Here is a 12982-nt window from a genome sequence, read left to right as displayed (position 1 = left end):
ATGGACAGAGGAGTCTGGTGGGCTATAGTCCATGGGTCACAAAGAGTTGGACAAGACTGAAGTGACTAAGCACGCAGGCACTATAAAGATACCACCTCAGTGTTCACAAAGACGGCTGAATTCCCCACTCCAGGAGGGACCACCCCATATCCTGGGAAATTGTTTAGTCCACGTGACTGTGCACACCCCCCTCCAACTGCATCCAGAAAGGGCAAGTACCACCACTGGCCACTCCTCTCAGCGTCACTGTTGCCTGCAGACCACCTTGCCTCTCTGAATGTCTCCATCACCGCGTGTCTGAGAAGGGGGTGCAGAGGGCAGGACCAGAGACAGAGAGAGCTCACTCAGAGCCCTTGGCCCTGGGTCCACAGCCTGCTTGTCATGTTCACCTTTGGTCTTTGTTGGTCAGGCTTTTTAAAGCATAATGTTTGATTTTTCTGCTTATTATAAAAGTGATACATGCTTGTGATAGAAAACTTGAAAAGTTCAATAGGCATGTATTTGCCATATTTCCTTTCTCATCTATGATTAGATGACTACTTGCCACCCTAGTAGAAACATATGATTAGAGTGATTTTCCAATACAGTTTTGAATTTTGATTTTATTACTTAATATTATGTGCTGAGATTTTCCCATGGGCATCGTATTCAACTCTAATTGATTATATTAGAGGCCCTGAAATAAAGCAAACCATATCTCACCCTGACCTAGTTAAAAAACAAAAAGAAAACAAAAAACCCCAAACCAACTATTTTCCATCCCATAAACCAGAAGCAAAAGCTTACTGGACATCAGCAAAGGATGAATAAACGGGACTAACAAAGACATATGGCAGGTTTTGCCCCATTGAGCCCACTAACTCGGCACAATGCAGTTCATTGAAAATAATCCCACATTCCTGTGCTATTTTTCAAATTGACACTTTAGAACATGTCTGCCAAAGCTCCTAAAATGGTCTCTGGTAGGCTCTTCCACTCAGCTGTGGGCATTTGGGTTGCCCTGAACAACCACCCCTAGCTGATGCCATGCTGGACACACAGACACGCACATTCCATCTAAACTGATCAAGTCCCACAAATGCAAATCTCCAGCTACTCTCCATGCCAGGTATACCCGCTCTGCTGGCATGCTGGGCTTTAATTCATGAAAGAAAGAAAGTGAAGTCGCTCAGTCGTGTCTGACTCTTTGCGACCCCATGGACTGTAGCCTACCAGGCTCCTCCACCCATGGAATTTTCCAGGCAAGAGTACTGGAGTGGGTTGCCATTTCCTTCTCCAGGGGATCTTCCTGATTCGAGGATTGAGCCTGGGTCTCCGGCATTGCAGGCAGACACGTTACCATCTGAGCCACCAGGGAAGTCTTAACTCACGAAGACTTCATTAGGCAAAAAGGAAAGGTCACATTGGACCAGAGACAATAAGGCTGGAGACACACTGTGTCGAAGATGATACTCTCCGTAAGTCATGCTGGGGGGACTCTTGGTATGATTGCGTTCACATACAGACAACAGCCCCAGAGACATTAAATGCCTTGCTCAGCATCAGACAACGACTGCGGCAACATTATCGTGGAAGCATGCTTGTCAAGGCCAAACGGCCAGACTCGCCGGCTCAGGCTCTTTCTTCTCCAATGCCTGTGTCCATGCTGGGACCATTTGGCTGGAAGTGAGAGAACCCGCCTGACAAGAAGCAACCCTCAGGCCTCTGCACAGATGATGCTGCCAAACAAAAGGCCCTTTCAGAAGCCTCACAATGGCTCTTCCTTGCTAGCTGTTTGAGGTAGTGGCTCTGGCGCATGTGAGAGGCTCTGCTTCTTTTCACAGTCCTGACCTGATCTTGCCATTTCAGGCCAGCCTTGGCTACTGCACCCACCAAGTGTCCCCCAGGCGTGCATGGGCATGCCCTGGCCACCTCTTAGGGGAACACAAGGTCATTGCGTGTCTGGGCTGAGATGAGGCGTGCTGGGTCTGTATGAGACAAGGCTTTCCAAGTCTTTGGTCTGCAAACTGCTGTTCTTCCATCTGGTCCTAAAGCACCCATTTTTCAAGCAGTGTTGGTGGCTGAAGCCTAAAATCACTTGGTGCATGAATCTCAATCGTCAGCCAAGAGTCACTGCCTACAAACTGGGAGAGTTGGGGAAGCTTGGGGGTGATAAGATGGCAGTAAGGAGAGTAATGACGGATGGAGAGGAACATGGGTTGGATGTTGAGAAATCGCCCACCACGCCTGTTTGAAGTAAAGATAACGAGTATAGGAAGCAGATGGAATAACACATGTCAAGAGTGTAGCGAAACATGTGGAACTCAAGAAACGGAGCTATTGTTTATTTCTTGAAAATGCATGTGTGCCAGGCACATAGTGGCACCGTGTCACACGGTGAAGTGGGAGGGCTGAGGAGTGAGAAGGGATGAGGCTGAGTCACTTTTTTCCCCTGAGGCCCTCCTGTATGAGGACCTTTATTTACTTCCCATCTCCCTCTCTAAGTCTTCTTTCTTCCTCACCCCATCAGCAGTGGTGGGGGCGGGCTTGGGGCAGGGTGGAGGCAAGGAGAGAACACTCAAAATCGAGAAATACATCACCAAGGAACAGTGTTGCCCCCAGTTCGTTCCTTGGGTCACGACGTCCATGAGATGTTAATGAGTAATAACAGAAAATTTCCAGGACTTCCCTGGTGGTCCAGTGGTTAAGAATCTGCCTTGCAATGCAAGGGACGTGGGTTCAATCCCTGGTCTGGGAACTAAGATCGCACATGCCGTGGAGCAACTGAGCCCACAGGCCACAGCTACTGAGCCCTAGCGCCCTGGAGCATACCACGACTAGAGAGTCCTGTGCGCCACAACGAAAGATCCCCCATGACACACAGCGAAGATCCTCAGTGCTCCAACTAAGGCCTGATGCAGCCAAATAATAAATATTAGGGAAAAAAAAATTTCAGCAGCCAAATGCAATTAAATTGGGAGTGGAGATGGTGCTACAGAAAACCGAACCAGTTTCTTCACTGGATGAGTTCGCAAGGCCTTTGCTCTGTAAATCTTGGGTCTTCAAAGGGTGGGGGTGATACAGCATTTTGGAAACTCATTTGATCAAGAAAAGAAAATCCATTTTTCACTGATCAGTTCTTGGGATCAACATCCTGAGGAATATTCTTGGCCAAAACAGATCCTTAGATTTTTCTTCTTGGCTTGACTTTCCCACCTCACTGAGCTAACCACCCCCATCCTCGAGGAGAAGAAGAGATGATGTGCTAACAAGAGAAATTTCCTAATTTGAGAGTAATTGTCATCTAGAGTCTTGCCCCCCTCAGAGGAGCACTGAGATCACCTGCGGGCAAAATGAACCGAGTGTTTATCAGGGGCACAGAATCAGAATCTACACTGTGGTGAGATGCCCAGTTGATTCATATGCACATTGTATTTGAGAGGGAGGAACTTCCCTGGGATTCCAGTGGCTACGACCCTTGAGCTCCCAGTGCAGGGGACCCGGGTTTGATCCCTGCTCAGGGAACTAGATCCCACATGCTACAGCTGAGACTTTGCATGCTGCAACTAAAGATTCCATGTGCAGCAACTAAGACCCAGCACAGCCAGATAAATACATGGCTAGCTATTTTTCAAAAGTTTGCGGTGGAGACCTGGGGTGCTTGGTCCTGGGCACTAACCTCAATGATTCTGTTTTGGTGTATCTGGGGTGAGGCTTGGGTAAGTCCATTTTAAAATAACACCTCCAAGAAATTCTGATGCAGCCGTGTGTGGACTCCTATTGAGAAACACTGACTTAATGTAAAAGTTCCTATGGCCCATGGACAGAGGAGCCTGGCAGGCTGTTGTCCATAAGGTTACACAGAGTCAGACACAACTGAAGTGACTTGGCACGCATGCAGACTCATGGCCCAAGTGTTCTCAGGCGCTCAGTCATGTCTGACGCTTTGCAGCCCCATGGCTTGTAGCCCTCCAGGCTCCTCCATCCATGGGATTTCCCAGGCAAGAATACTGGAGTGGGTTGTCATTTCCTCCTCCAGGGGATCTTCCCGACCCAGGGATCAGTGCATCTCTTGTGTCTCCTGCATTGGCAGGCAGATTCTTTACCACTAGCCTCACCTGGGAAGCTCTGCTATAAAGTAACAGAACAGCCCTGTGCTAACTCTTGGTTTCGTGGCAGCACCTCTACAAGATACATGACGGTATAATCATTGTTAGAAATAAGGCAGTGGAGCCCTGGAGAGAGATGGTGAAAGTGCTGGACCAAGGTCACCCAGGGGTGAGCAGGTCATCACGATGAACAAGAACACTCCTGTCTTTCCTGCCTGCCTCGCCAACCTCTCTCCTCCTCCGCCCTCCTCTGTTCTTTATTCACCAGCTTCTGCATGGCTAACAGCCCTCTCTGAGTCTGCTTTTGTCTTTAGTGAAAAGCTAACAAAACACTGTTGCTCCCGGTGCTGGCTAATGACTGTGCCTGATTAGCGCCATTCTGTCAGCTGACTCCCAGGCAGCCCGGCCAGCCAGCAGCCTGCTTATTCAATCAGCGCCTGGCCCATTTGCTAATTACCAGCATCATTTAGGCTCGTTTCCTTGACTGTGAACTTGCTCGAGTTCAAATCATCTTCAGCTGTTGCCTTTACAGGAGAACAGAATCATTTGTCACATCTGTCAATGCTCCAGCCTCCCCTCCCTGCTGGAGACTCAATGAAATCCCGTGTGTCTCCGGTTCCCAGGCTGCTGCTGACCAGCGGGTCCCAACGGGAGCCGTGAGGCAGACCCTGTGCACAGACGGACGTGCTGGCCTTCCTCACTGGGCTGCCAGGGTGACCTCTTCCCTGCTTCTGAATCCCAATTGTATTCCCACTCGGAGGCCTGACAGAGTGGCCTACTGTCCCCCCTCACCAGGGATGGAGGGTTTTCCCAGGAGATGGGATTTTTTGTGATAAACCCAGGAGACTGCATCACCGTAGACCTGGCCCACCAGGACACACAGTGCGAGAGCGTTTGACATCCTCCCAGGAGCTATAATTGGGGTCTAGATCAGAGAACTGACTGGGAATTGAGGTTCCATCGTTCTCTGGCAGACCTGATACTAAGGATTCGCATCTATCTCTTCAGTGCTCTACACTTCATTTTGCTTTTAATCTCAACTACTAACTCGGTAGGATGAAGCTTTATTTCCAACAGTGGATAAGTGGAGGTCTGCAGGCATGTTCTGAGATGAGGGTGGCACCAGAGAAGGAATGATGGTGTGTAACCCCTTTAAACGGAGGGGCCTCATCCTCCAGGGACTCTTCCTGATTCAAAACCACATTAAGCATCTTCAGTGGCTAAGTCAAAGATCTCTCTTGGAAAATGGCACTTGAAAATAAACTGGTTATTTTCAAACATCTTTTGATATTGATTTCTAACATATTAATAATTCCACAGTGATAAGTGAAAAGACTCTGTATGATTCCAATACTTCTGTTTTTGTTGTTGTTCAGTCACTAAGTTGTGTCTGAATCTTTGCCACCTCATGAACTGCAGCACACTAGGCTTCACTGTCCTTCACTATCTCCTGGATTTGCTCAAACTCATGCCCAGTGAGTCAGTGATGCCATCCAACCATCTCATCCTCTGTTGCTCCCTTCTTCTCTTGCCCTCAATCTTTCTCAGCATCAGGGTCTTTTCTAATGTGTTGGCTCTTGGCATCAGGTGACCAAACTGTTGGAGCTTCAGCAACAATCCTTTCAATGAATATTGATTTCCTTTAGGATTGACTGGTTTGCTCTCCTTGCTGTCCAAGTGTCTCTCGAGTCTTCTCCAGGACCACAGTTCGAAAGCATCAATTCTTTGGCGCTTAGACTTCTTTACGGTTCACCTCTCATATCTGGACCTGACTACTGGAAAACCATAGCTTTGATGCTATGGATCTTTGTTGGCAAAATGATGTCTCTACTTTTCAATACCACTAGACTATGAAATTTTTGCACCTTGTTTTATGTACCTGGATATGTTCCAGTGTGTCCTAGATTACAGCCTATGGGAACTTGAGTAGAATTTGTATCCTATTGTTGTGTGAAAATTGTATAAATCTTAATTATGTTGAAGTGGCTCATGGTGCTTTTCAGGTCTACTATAGCCTTCCACTTCACTGTATATTCATTCTATTAATTTTCAAGAGTTTGATATTAAAACTCCAACCAAAAATCTTAATTTATCTACTTAAAAAAATAATTGTAATATTTAGTGGAACTAAATGTAACCTTGTTCTGTATTTTCCAAGTCTCCTGTAAATGTGTTATCATACTATCATAATTTAAAAATAAAAAAGAGAAAAAAAGCCACATTAAACATCTATTATGTACTTGGCAACATCAACTCAAAGAGTTGACGACCCACGGAAGACGCTGATACAAATACAATGAACTGTATCTGTTACAAGGCTACTGAGGAGATCCCCAGGATGGCAAAAGGCCATGTGAGCCGGGGAAGGTAGAATTAGGGTAACTCTGCTTACTATATGCTGGTCACTGGCTTCCCTGGTGGCTCAGAGGTTAAAGCATCTGCCTGGAATGCAGGAGACCTGGGTTCAATCCCCAGGTCAGGAAGATCCCCTGGAGAAGGAAATGGCAACCCACTCCAGTACTCTTGCCTGGAGAATTCCATGGAGGGAGGAGCCTGGTAGGCTATAGTCCATAGGGTCGCAAAGAGTCGGACACGACTGAGCAACTTACCATTATTGTTACTGTACATTCATTATTTCATTCAACAGCCAATATTTCTTAAGCACCTATCAAGTTTCTTAAGCACCTAACCTGTTTAAATTTTGAAAGTGAAAGTGTAGTCGCTCAGTTGTGTCCAACTCTTTTTGATCACATGGACTGTAGACCGCCAGGCTCCTCCATCCATGGAATTTTCCAGGCAAGAATACTGGAATGGGTTGCCATTTCCTCCTCCAGGGCATCTTCTCAACCCAGGGGTCGAACTGGGGTTTCCCACATTGCAGGCAGATTCTTTACCATCTGAATCAGCAATTCTATTAATATATACCTATTTTTCAAATGAGTAAAATGAGGCTTTGAAAAGCCTTGCTCAAGATTGCAAGTTGGTGAATGAATGGTTCAGGGCTTGAACCCAGAGAGTCTGATCCTTGTCTTTAAGCAGTCTGAGACTGAACCTCCTACCATTGTGGGGTGCTGGGCCCTCAACATAACCCGTGCGGGGTAGCTGGCCCACAGCAGACAAAGCAACACAGTGGGCTCTGGGTGCAGAGGAAGTGTGGCTGTGCGTGGCGGAAACATGGCAGAAAGAAACACGAGGTGGGGTTTAAGTGTTCTACACTGTGGAATCCCAAGGCACGACATTAGGAATGTCCCACTGGAGGTGTGGGAACTCTGGGACTGCTGATATTCAAAAGGAAACTGGCCGGAGAAGTGCTGCCCTTCTGGCCTCTAGCTGCATTCGATTCTAAAGAATGCACTAGAACAGGAAGCCAAATGCCTGACTCCTTCATAATCCTTTAAGGGCCAAAAATGAGTGAGATTCATTGTATTTTTTAGACTGCATTTGTCAATTCTCAAAAACTTATCTTTTTTATACAATGAGAACATCTGGGTAACTTGCTTTGCATATCTAGGGTAATTGATATATGCAAATTGAATAAAATGTGTTCATTTGATATGACTGATTTTACTGTCAACATATTAAATCATAAAATTATTAAATATTAAGTTAATAATTAATATTAAATTAATAACTGGCAATAGTAGAATTGGAAGTTCATGTTCAAGCACTGTCAATTATTGAAAGTGCTCGTTTCAGTAATAACAATCCACGGTGCAGTATTCTTAATGGATCCTGAACTGTGCTAAGTATCCAGACTGAAAATATATAATGACTGTCTTTAGAAACACCCTCAATATCATTTTCTGTTACTTTGCAGGTTTTGGTTTGTGGGAAATGAATACCTAATTTCAAACAGTTAAGCATTAAAAGCACTTGTTATCAATATGTACAAGCATTGCAATTAATCTCCCTGTAATTAAAATTAACAAAACAGGTAAGAAGGCTACTGTTTCAAGCAGAATTTAAAGAACTATAAACTTCTGGGAAGAAAACTGGTGTTCCTTCTTGCTCACAACCACTGTTAATAATTCCTGGCCAATCCAATCACTCTTTGTTCCCCATGCCCCCAAAGAGGCTCTTCTCTAGAACACTGGGTTGTCCCAGGCCTTTCTGTGACTCAGATTTCAAGCACCTGGCACTGTTGGGTGTTCGAATCCCTGGGGCCCTTCTTCAGTTGTAGAAAATACAGTTGACCCTTGAACAATGTGAGGGTAAGGGGACCCAACCCTTTGTGCTGTTGAAAATCTGAGTCTCGTGTATAGTTAGGCCCTCCATGACCAAGTTTCCTCTGTATCTATGGGTCTGCATCCACAGATTCAACCAACCTTGGATGGTGCAGTAATATAGTATATCAGGTATAGTTAGTGTTAGTTTCTCAGCCGTGTCCAACTCTTTGTGACTCCATGGACTGTAGCCCACCAGGATCCCCTGTCCATGGGATTCTCCAGGCAAGAATACTGGAGTGGGGTGCCATTCCCTTCTCCAGGGGATCTTCCCACCCAGGGATCGATCCCAGGTCTCCCACACTGCAAGCAGATTCTTTAACATCTGAGCCACCAGGAAAGCCTGCGTATAAGTGGACTTTATATGCAGTTTGAACTTGTGTTGTTCAAGGGTCTGCTGTAACTGAGAGTGTTCTGATGCAAAGGAAAGTTTTCTCTACTTGCTTGTTTTTTTTTTTGGTTTGTTTTATTTCTGGGGAGCAAAGTTCTTGACTTATATTTTTACTTATGACCTCACTCATCTGCTAACTTATTTTTTATATTGCCTGCTTTACAAAATTGTTGTTTCTTGCATTACCATATGTGTAACTGAATGTCTGGTATAATGATGATATATAGTTCTATAAGAGATCAATGATGGTACTAGTGTAACTCTAGATATGGGAAGACACACTATGAGGGGATATTTTCCTGGACCATAAGAGACTAGTAAGACAGGTGGTTCAGAGACTTTGGGGCACTGTTAATGAAACAATAGAAAGGGAAAGACTAGAGCTCTCGTCAGGAAACTTAGAGAAACCAAGTGAACATTGCATGCAAAGATGGGCACAATAAAGAAAAGAAATGGCATGGACCTAACAAAAGCAGAAGATACTAAAAACAGGTGTCAATACACAGAAGAACTGTACAAAAAAGATCTTCATGACTCAAACAACCATGATGGTGTGATCATTCACCTAGAGCCAGACATCCTGGAATGCGAAGTCAAATGGGCCTTAGGAAGCATCAGTATGAACAAAGCTAGTGGAAGGGATGGAATTCCAATTGAGCTATTTTACATCCTAAAAGATGATGCTGTGAAAGTGCTGCACTCAATATGCCAGCAAATTTGGAAAACTCAGCAGTGGCCACAGGACTGGAAAAGGTCAGTTTTCATTCCAATCCCAAAGAAAGGCAATGCCAAAGAATGCTCAAACTATTGCGCAATTGCACTCATCTCACACACCAGCAAAGTAATGCTCAAAATTCTCCAAGCCAGGCTTCCCTATGTGAACTGGGAACTACCAGATGTTCAAGCTGGATTTAGAAAAGGCAGAGGAACCAGAGATCAAATATCTCAGAAAAAATTTACTTTTGCTTTATTGACTATGCCAAAGCCTTTAACTGTGTGGATCACAACAAACTGTGGAAAATTCTTAAAGAGATGGGAATATCAGACCACCTGACCTGCCTCCTGGGAAATCTGTATGCAAGTCAAGAAGTCATAGTTATAACTGAACATGGACCAACGGACTGGTTCCAAATTGGGAAAGGAGTACATCAAGGTTGTATATTGCCTGGAGAATCCCAGGGACGGGGGAGCCTGGTGGGCTGCCATCTATGGGGTCACACAGAGTCGGACACGACTGAAGTGACTTAGCAGCAGCAGCAAGGTTGTATATTGTCACCCTGCTTATTTAGCTTATATGCAGAGTACATCATGAGAAATGCTGGGCTGGAAGAAACATAAGCTGGAATCACGATTGCTGGGAGAAATATCAATAACCTCAGATATGCAGATGACACCACCCTTATGGCAGAAAGCAAAGAGGAACTAAAGAGCCTCCTGATGAAACTGAAAGAGGAAGTGAAAAAGCTGGCTTAAAACTCAACATTCAAAAACTAAGATCATGGCATTCAATCCCACCACTTGATGGCAAATAGATGGGGAAACGATGGAAACAGTGACAGACTTTATTTTCTTGGGCTCCAAAATCACTGTGGATGGTGACTGCAGGCATGAAATTAAAAGACGCTTGCTCCTTGGAAGAAAAGCTATGACCAACCTAGACAGCATATTAAAAAGCAGAGATAACTTTGCCGACAAAAGTAAGTCTAGTCAAAGCTATGGTTTTTCCAGTAGTCATGTATGGATGTGAGAGTTGGACTATAAAGAAAGCTGATCATTCAAGAACTGATGCTTTTGAACTGTGGTGTTGGAGAGGACTCTTGAGAGTCCCTTGGACTGCAAGGAGATCCAACCAGTCAATCCTAAAGGAAATCAGTCTTAAATATTCATTGGAAGGACTGATGCTTAAACTAAAACTCCAATAATTTGGCCACCTGAGGTGAAGAATTGACTCATTGGAAAAGACCCTGATACTGAGAAAGATTGAAGGCAGGAGGAGAAGGGGATGACAGAGGATGAGATGGTTGGGTGGCATCACTGACTCAACGGACAGGAGTTTGAGCAAGCTCCTGGAGTTGGTGAAGGACAGGGAGGCCAGGCTTGCTGCAGTCCATGGACTTGCAAAGAGACACAACTGAGTGACTATACTGAACTGAATGAGGCTGAGTTCAATAACAGCACATGGGGTGGCCTATTGTTGAAATCTTCACCAGACCTGGCAATGAGGGTTCCTAGCACCTGAGCAGGAAATGAACCTGGGCCCTGGCAGTGAAATCACCGAGTCCTAACCGCTGAACTGTCAGGTGTAATTCCCTCTACTTATTAGCTTACACTCAATTCTATCTTACAACGACCTTCATATTTCCATATGTAAAGAAGAAATTAACATTCTCCTCTCTCCAAATGCTGTTTCTGCTCCTTTGGCTCAGAGAAACCCAAACATGGGTGTTGGGAAGAATCTCTTCCTCTAAGAGCACCTTTAGGGAAGGTGTCCCCCTCCACCTGAACACATCAGCTGAACAAAAGTGAACCAAACTCCCAGGAAGCAGACCTATGTTTTGGAGATGAGAGTGCTTGCTCTAGTCTCTTCATTCACCCACCCCTGTCCATTCTGTCCTAGACATTTCCTGAAACTAGCTTTATCAATTCCTTCCAGGCTTTTAACTCCCTTTGCTATTTGCACAACCTTTTCTGTTTACTCAAAATAGCCTTTCTACAAATGAGCAAAACTCCATCATGATATGTTTTAGCTTCTTTCCACACCACATGTCCAACTGAATTTGGAGACAATTTAGTTCCTTCCAAGAGCTTTCTAGAAAGTGGTTGTGAAAGAAAATGAAGAAAGTGAATGCTTTAGCCAGTGATATAACACAAGACCCAGTAAGTCTTACTTTGTTCCAGAACTGTACTGAAGCACAATATTAATAATAGATTTCAAGTTGAGAAACTCTAAAAGTGATGTATAAAACATCTGTTCATTCCCTAATGTCTTCTTTGCCAGATACAGGAACTCTAAACATGCATTAAACATGCCTTCTGGTTTTTGTATTTTGATTCTTTAATATCCGGGGCCTTGCTAAAAATGGAGGGATGGCCCTGATCAGGACTCACCAATTTCTAGAGATAGTAACCAACTCATCCTTGAGCTGTTTACTCACCAGTCAATACAAACTAACCAATCCAGGGCCCACTCCCCAAACCACCTCCTCTATGGCTGCTCACACTTAGGGCTAAAATTCCTTTTCTCTCATCACCCTAGGGCCAGGTGAACAGCTTGGGGCAGCCCCTTTGCCCCAGAACCTTCTGAAATGATTCAAATCAGTCCATGTTTAGCCTTGTTACCCTGCCTTGCCCATTCCTTCCCAGGGAAACGACTACAAAGGCGCCGTGTTTTCCCTCCAACCTGTGTCCTTCCTGTCTGGCTCTCATGCCGTGGTGTGCCCCCTTCTTTGGGGATCTGTGAGTAAAACAAACTATTTTTTTAATGGCATCATCTCTTGATCTGCTGGCCTCACCAGACATAAATTATAACCTATATTTTAAGAACATGTGAGACTTCCCTGGTGGGCCAGTGGTTAAGAATCCACCTGCTAAAGCAGGGGACATAGGTTCAATCCCTACTCCAGGAAGATCCCACATGCTGGGGAGCAGCTGAGTCCATGTTCTAGAGTCCGAGAGCCACAACTAATGAGCCCATTGGCCACAACCACTGAAGCTCGCATGCCTAGAGCCTGTAGTCTGCAACGTGAGAAGCCCATGCACCAGAATTAGGCAGTAGCCCCCACTTGTCATAGCTAGAGAAAACCCCAGTGCAGCAATGAAGATCCAGCACAGTCAAAAAATTAGATCCATCAGTCAATCAATCTTTGAGAAAACAAACAAATAAAATGTACATAAAGAATAAGGAAGACAGGCCAGCAAAAGACTAGCCTGGCCCCTGCACTCTGGCCATTGTTCAAGCGGACTTGGATCAAAGTTAGTTACTCTGTCAGTTATGTTTACCAAAACTGCCACTTTGAACTGTTTTAGAGAAAAAGCATGATTTTTCCATAAAGCACAGTAATTATACTGGCTAAGACAGCACTCAATAGAGCTGTTAAAGATAGCTGTGATGAGGGTATCCATAGTATGATACATGTTACAAAAGATGCAGGGTTTTTCAGGGGCCTTGACTTCTAAAGCACAGTTTGAGTCCAGCTGTAAAGATGGCTTATAAAGAAAAGAACTCCTCATTCGCCTAAACAATAAGAGTAAAGTGTTTTCAACCAAGTGTTCTCAATTCT

The 12982-nt window shown here is 44.8% G+C and overlaps 1 protein-coding gene and 1 non-coding gene across 6 annotated transcripts in view; one reads left to right on the top strand and one right to left on the bottom strand.

Moving 5' to 3' along the window:
- Window positions 1-12982, bottom strand: part of MOB3B (MOB kinase activator 3B) — a 234408-nt gene that overhangs the window by 51003 nt on the left and 170423 nt on the right.
- TRNAS-GGA (transfer RNA serine (anticodon GGA)) lies at window positions 6500-6572 on the top strand. The gene has a single exon. It is a non-coding gene; the product is annotated as a tRNA-Ser (tRNA).

Source organism: Bos taurus, chromosome 8, assembly GCF_002263795.3.
Source record: "Bos taurus isolate L1 Dominette 01449 registration number 42190680 breed Hereford chromosome 8, ARS-UCD2.0, whole genome shotgun sequence".
In the NCBI taxonomy this organism is placed as follows: domain Eukaryota; kingdom Metazoa; phylum Chordata; class Mammalia; order Artiodactyla; family Bovidae; genus Bos; species Bos taurus.
The sequence above is the reverse complement of the archived record's forward strand: the minus strand, read 5'-3'. Positions and strand labels throughout refer to the sequence as shown.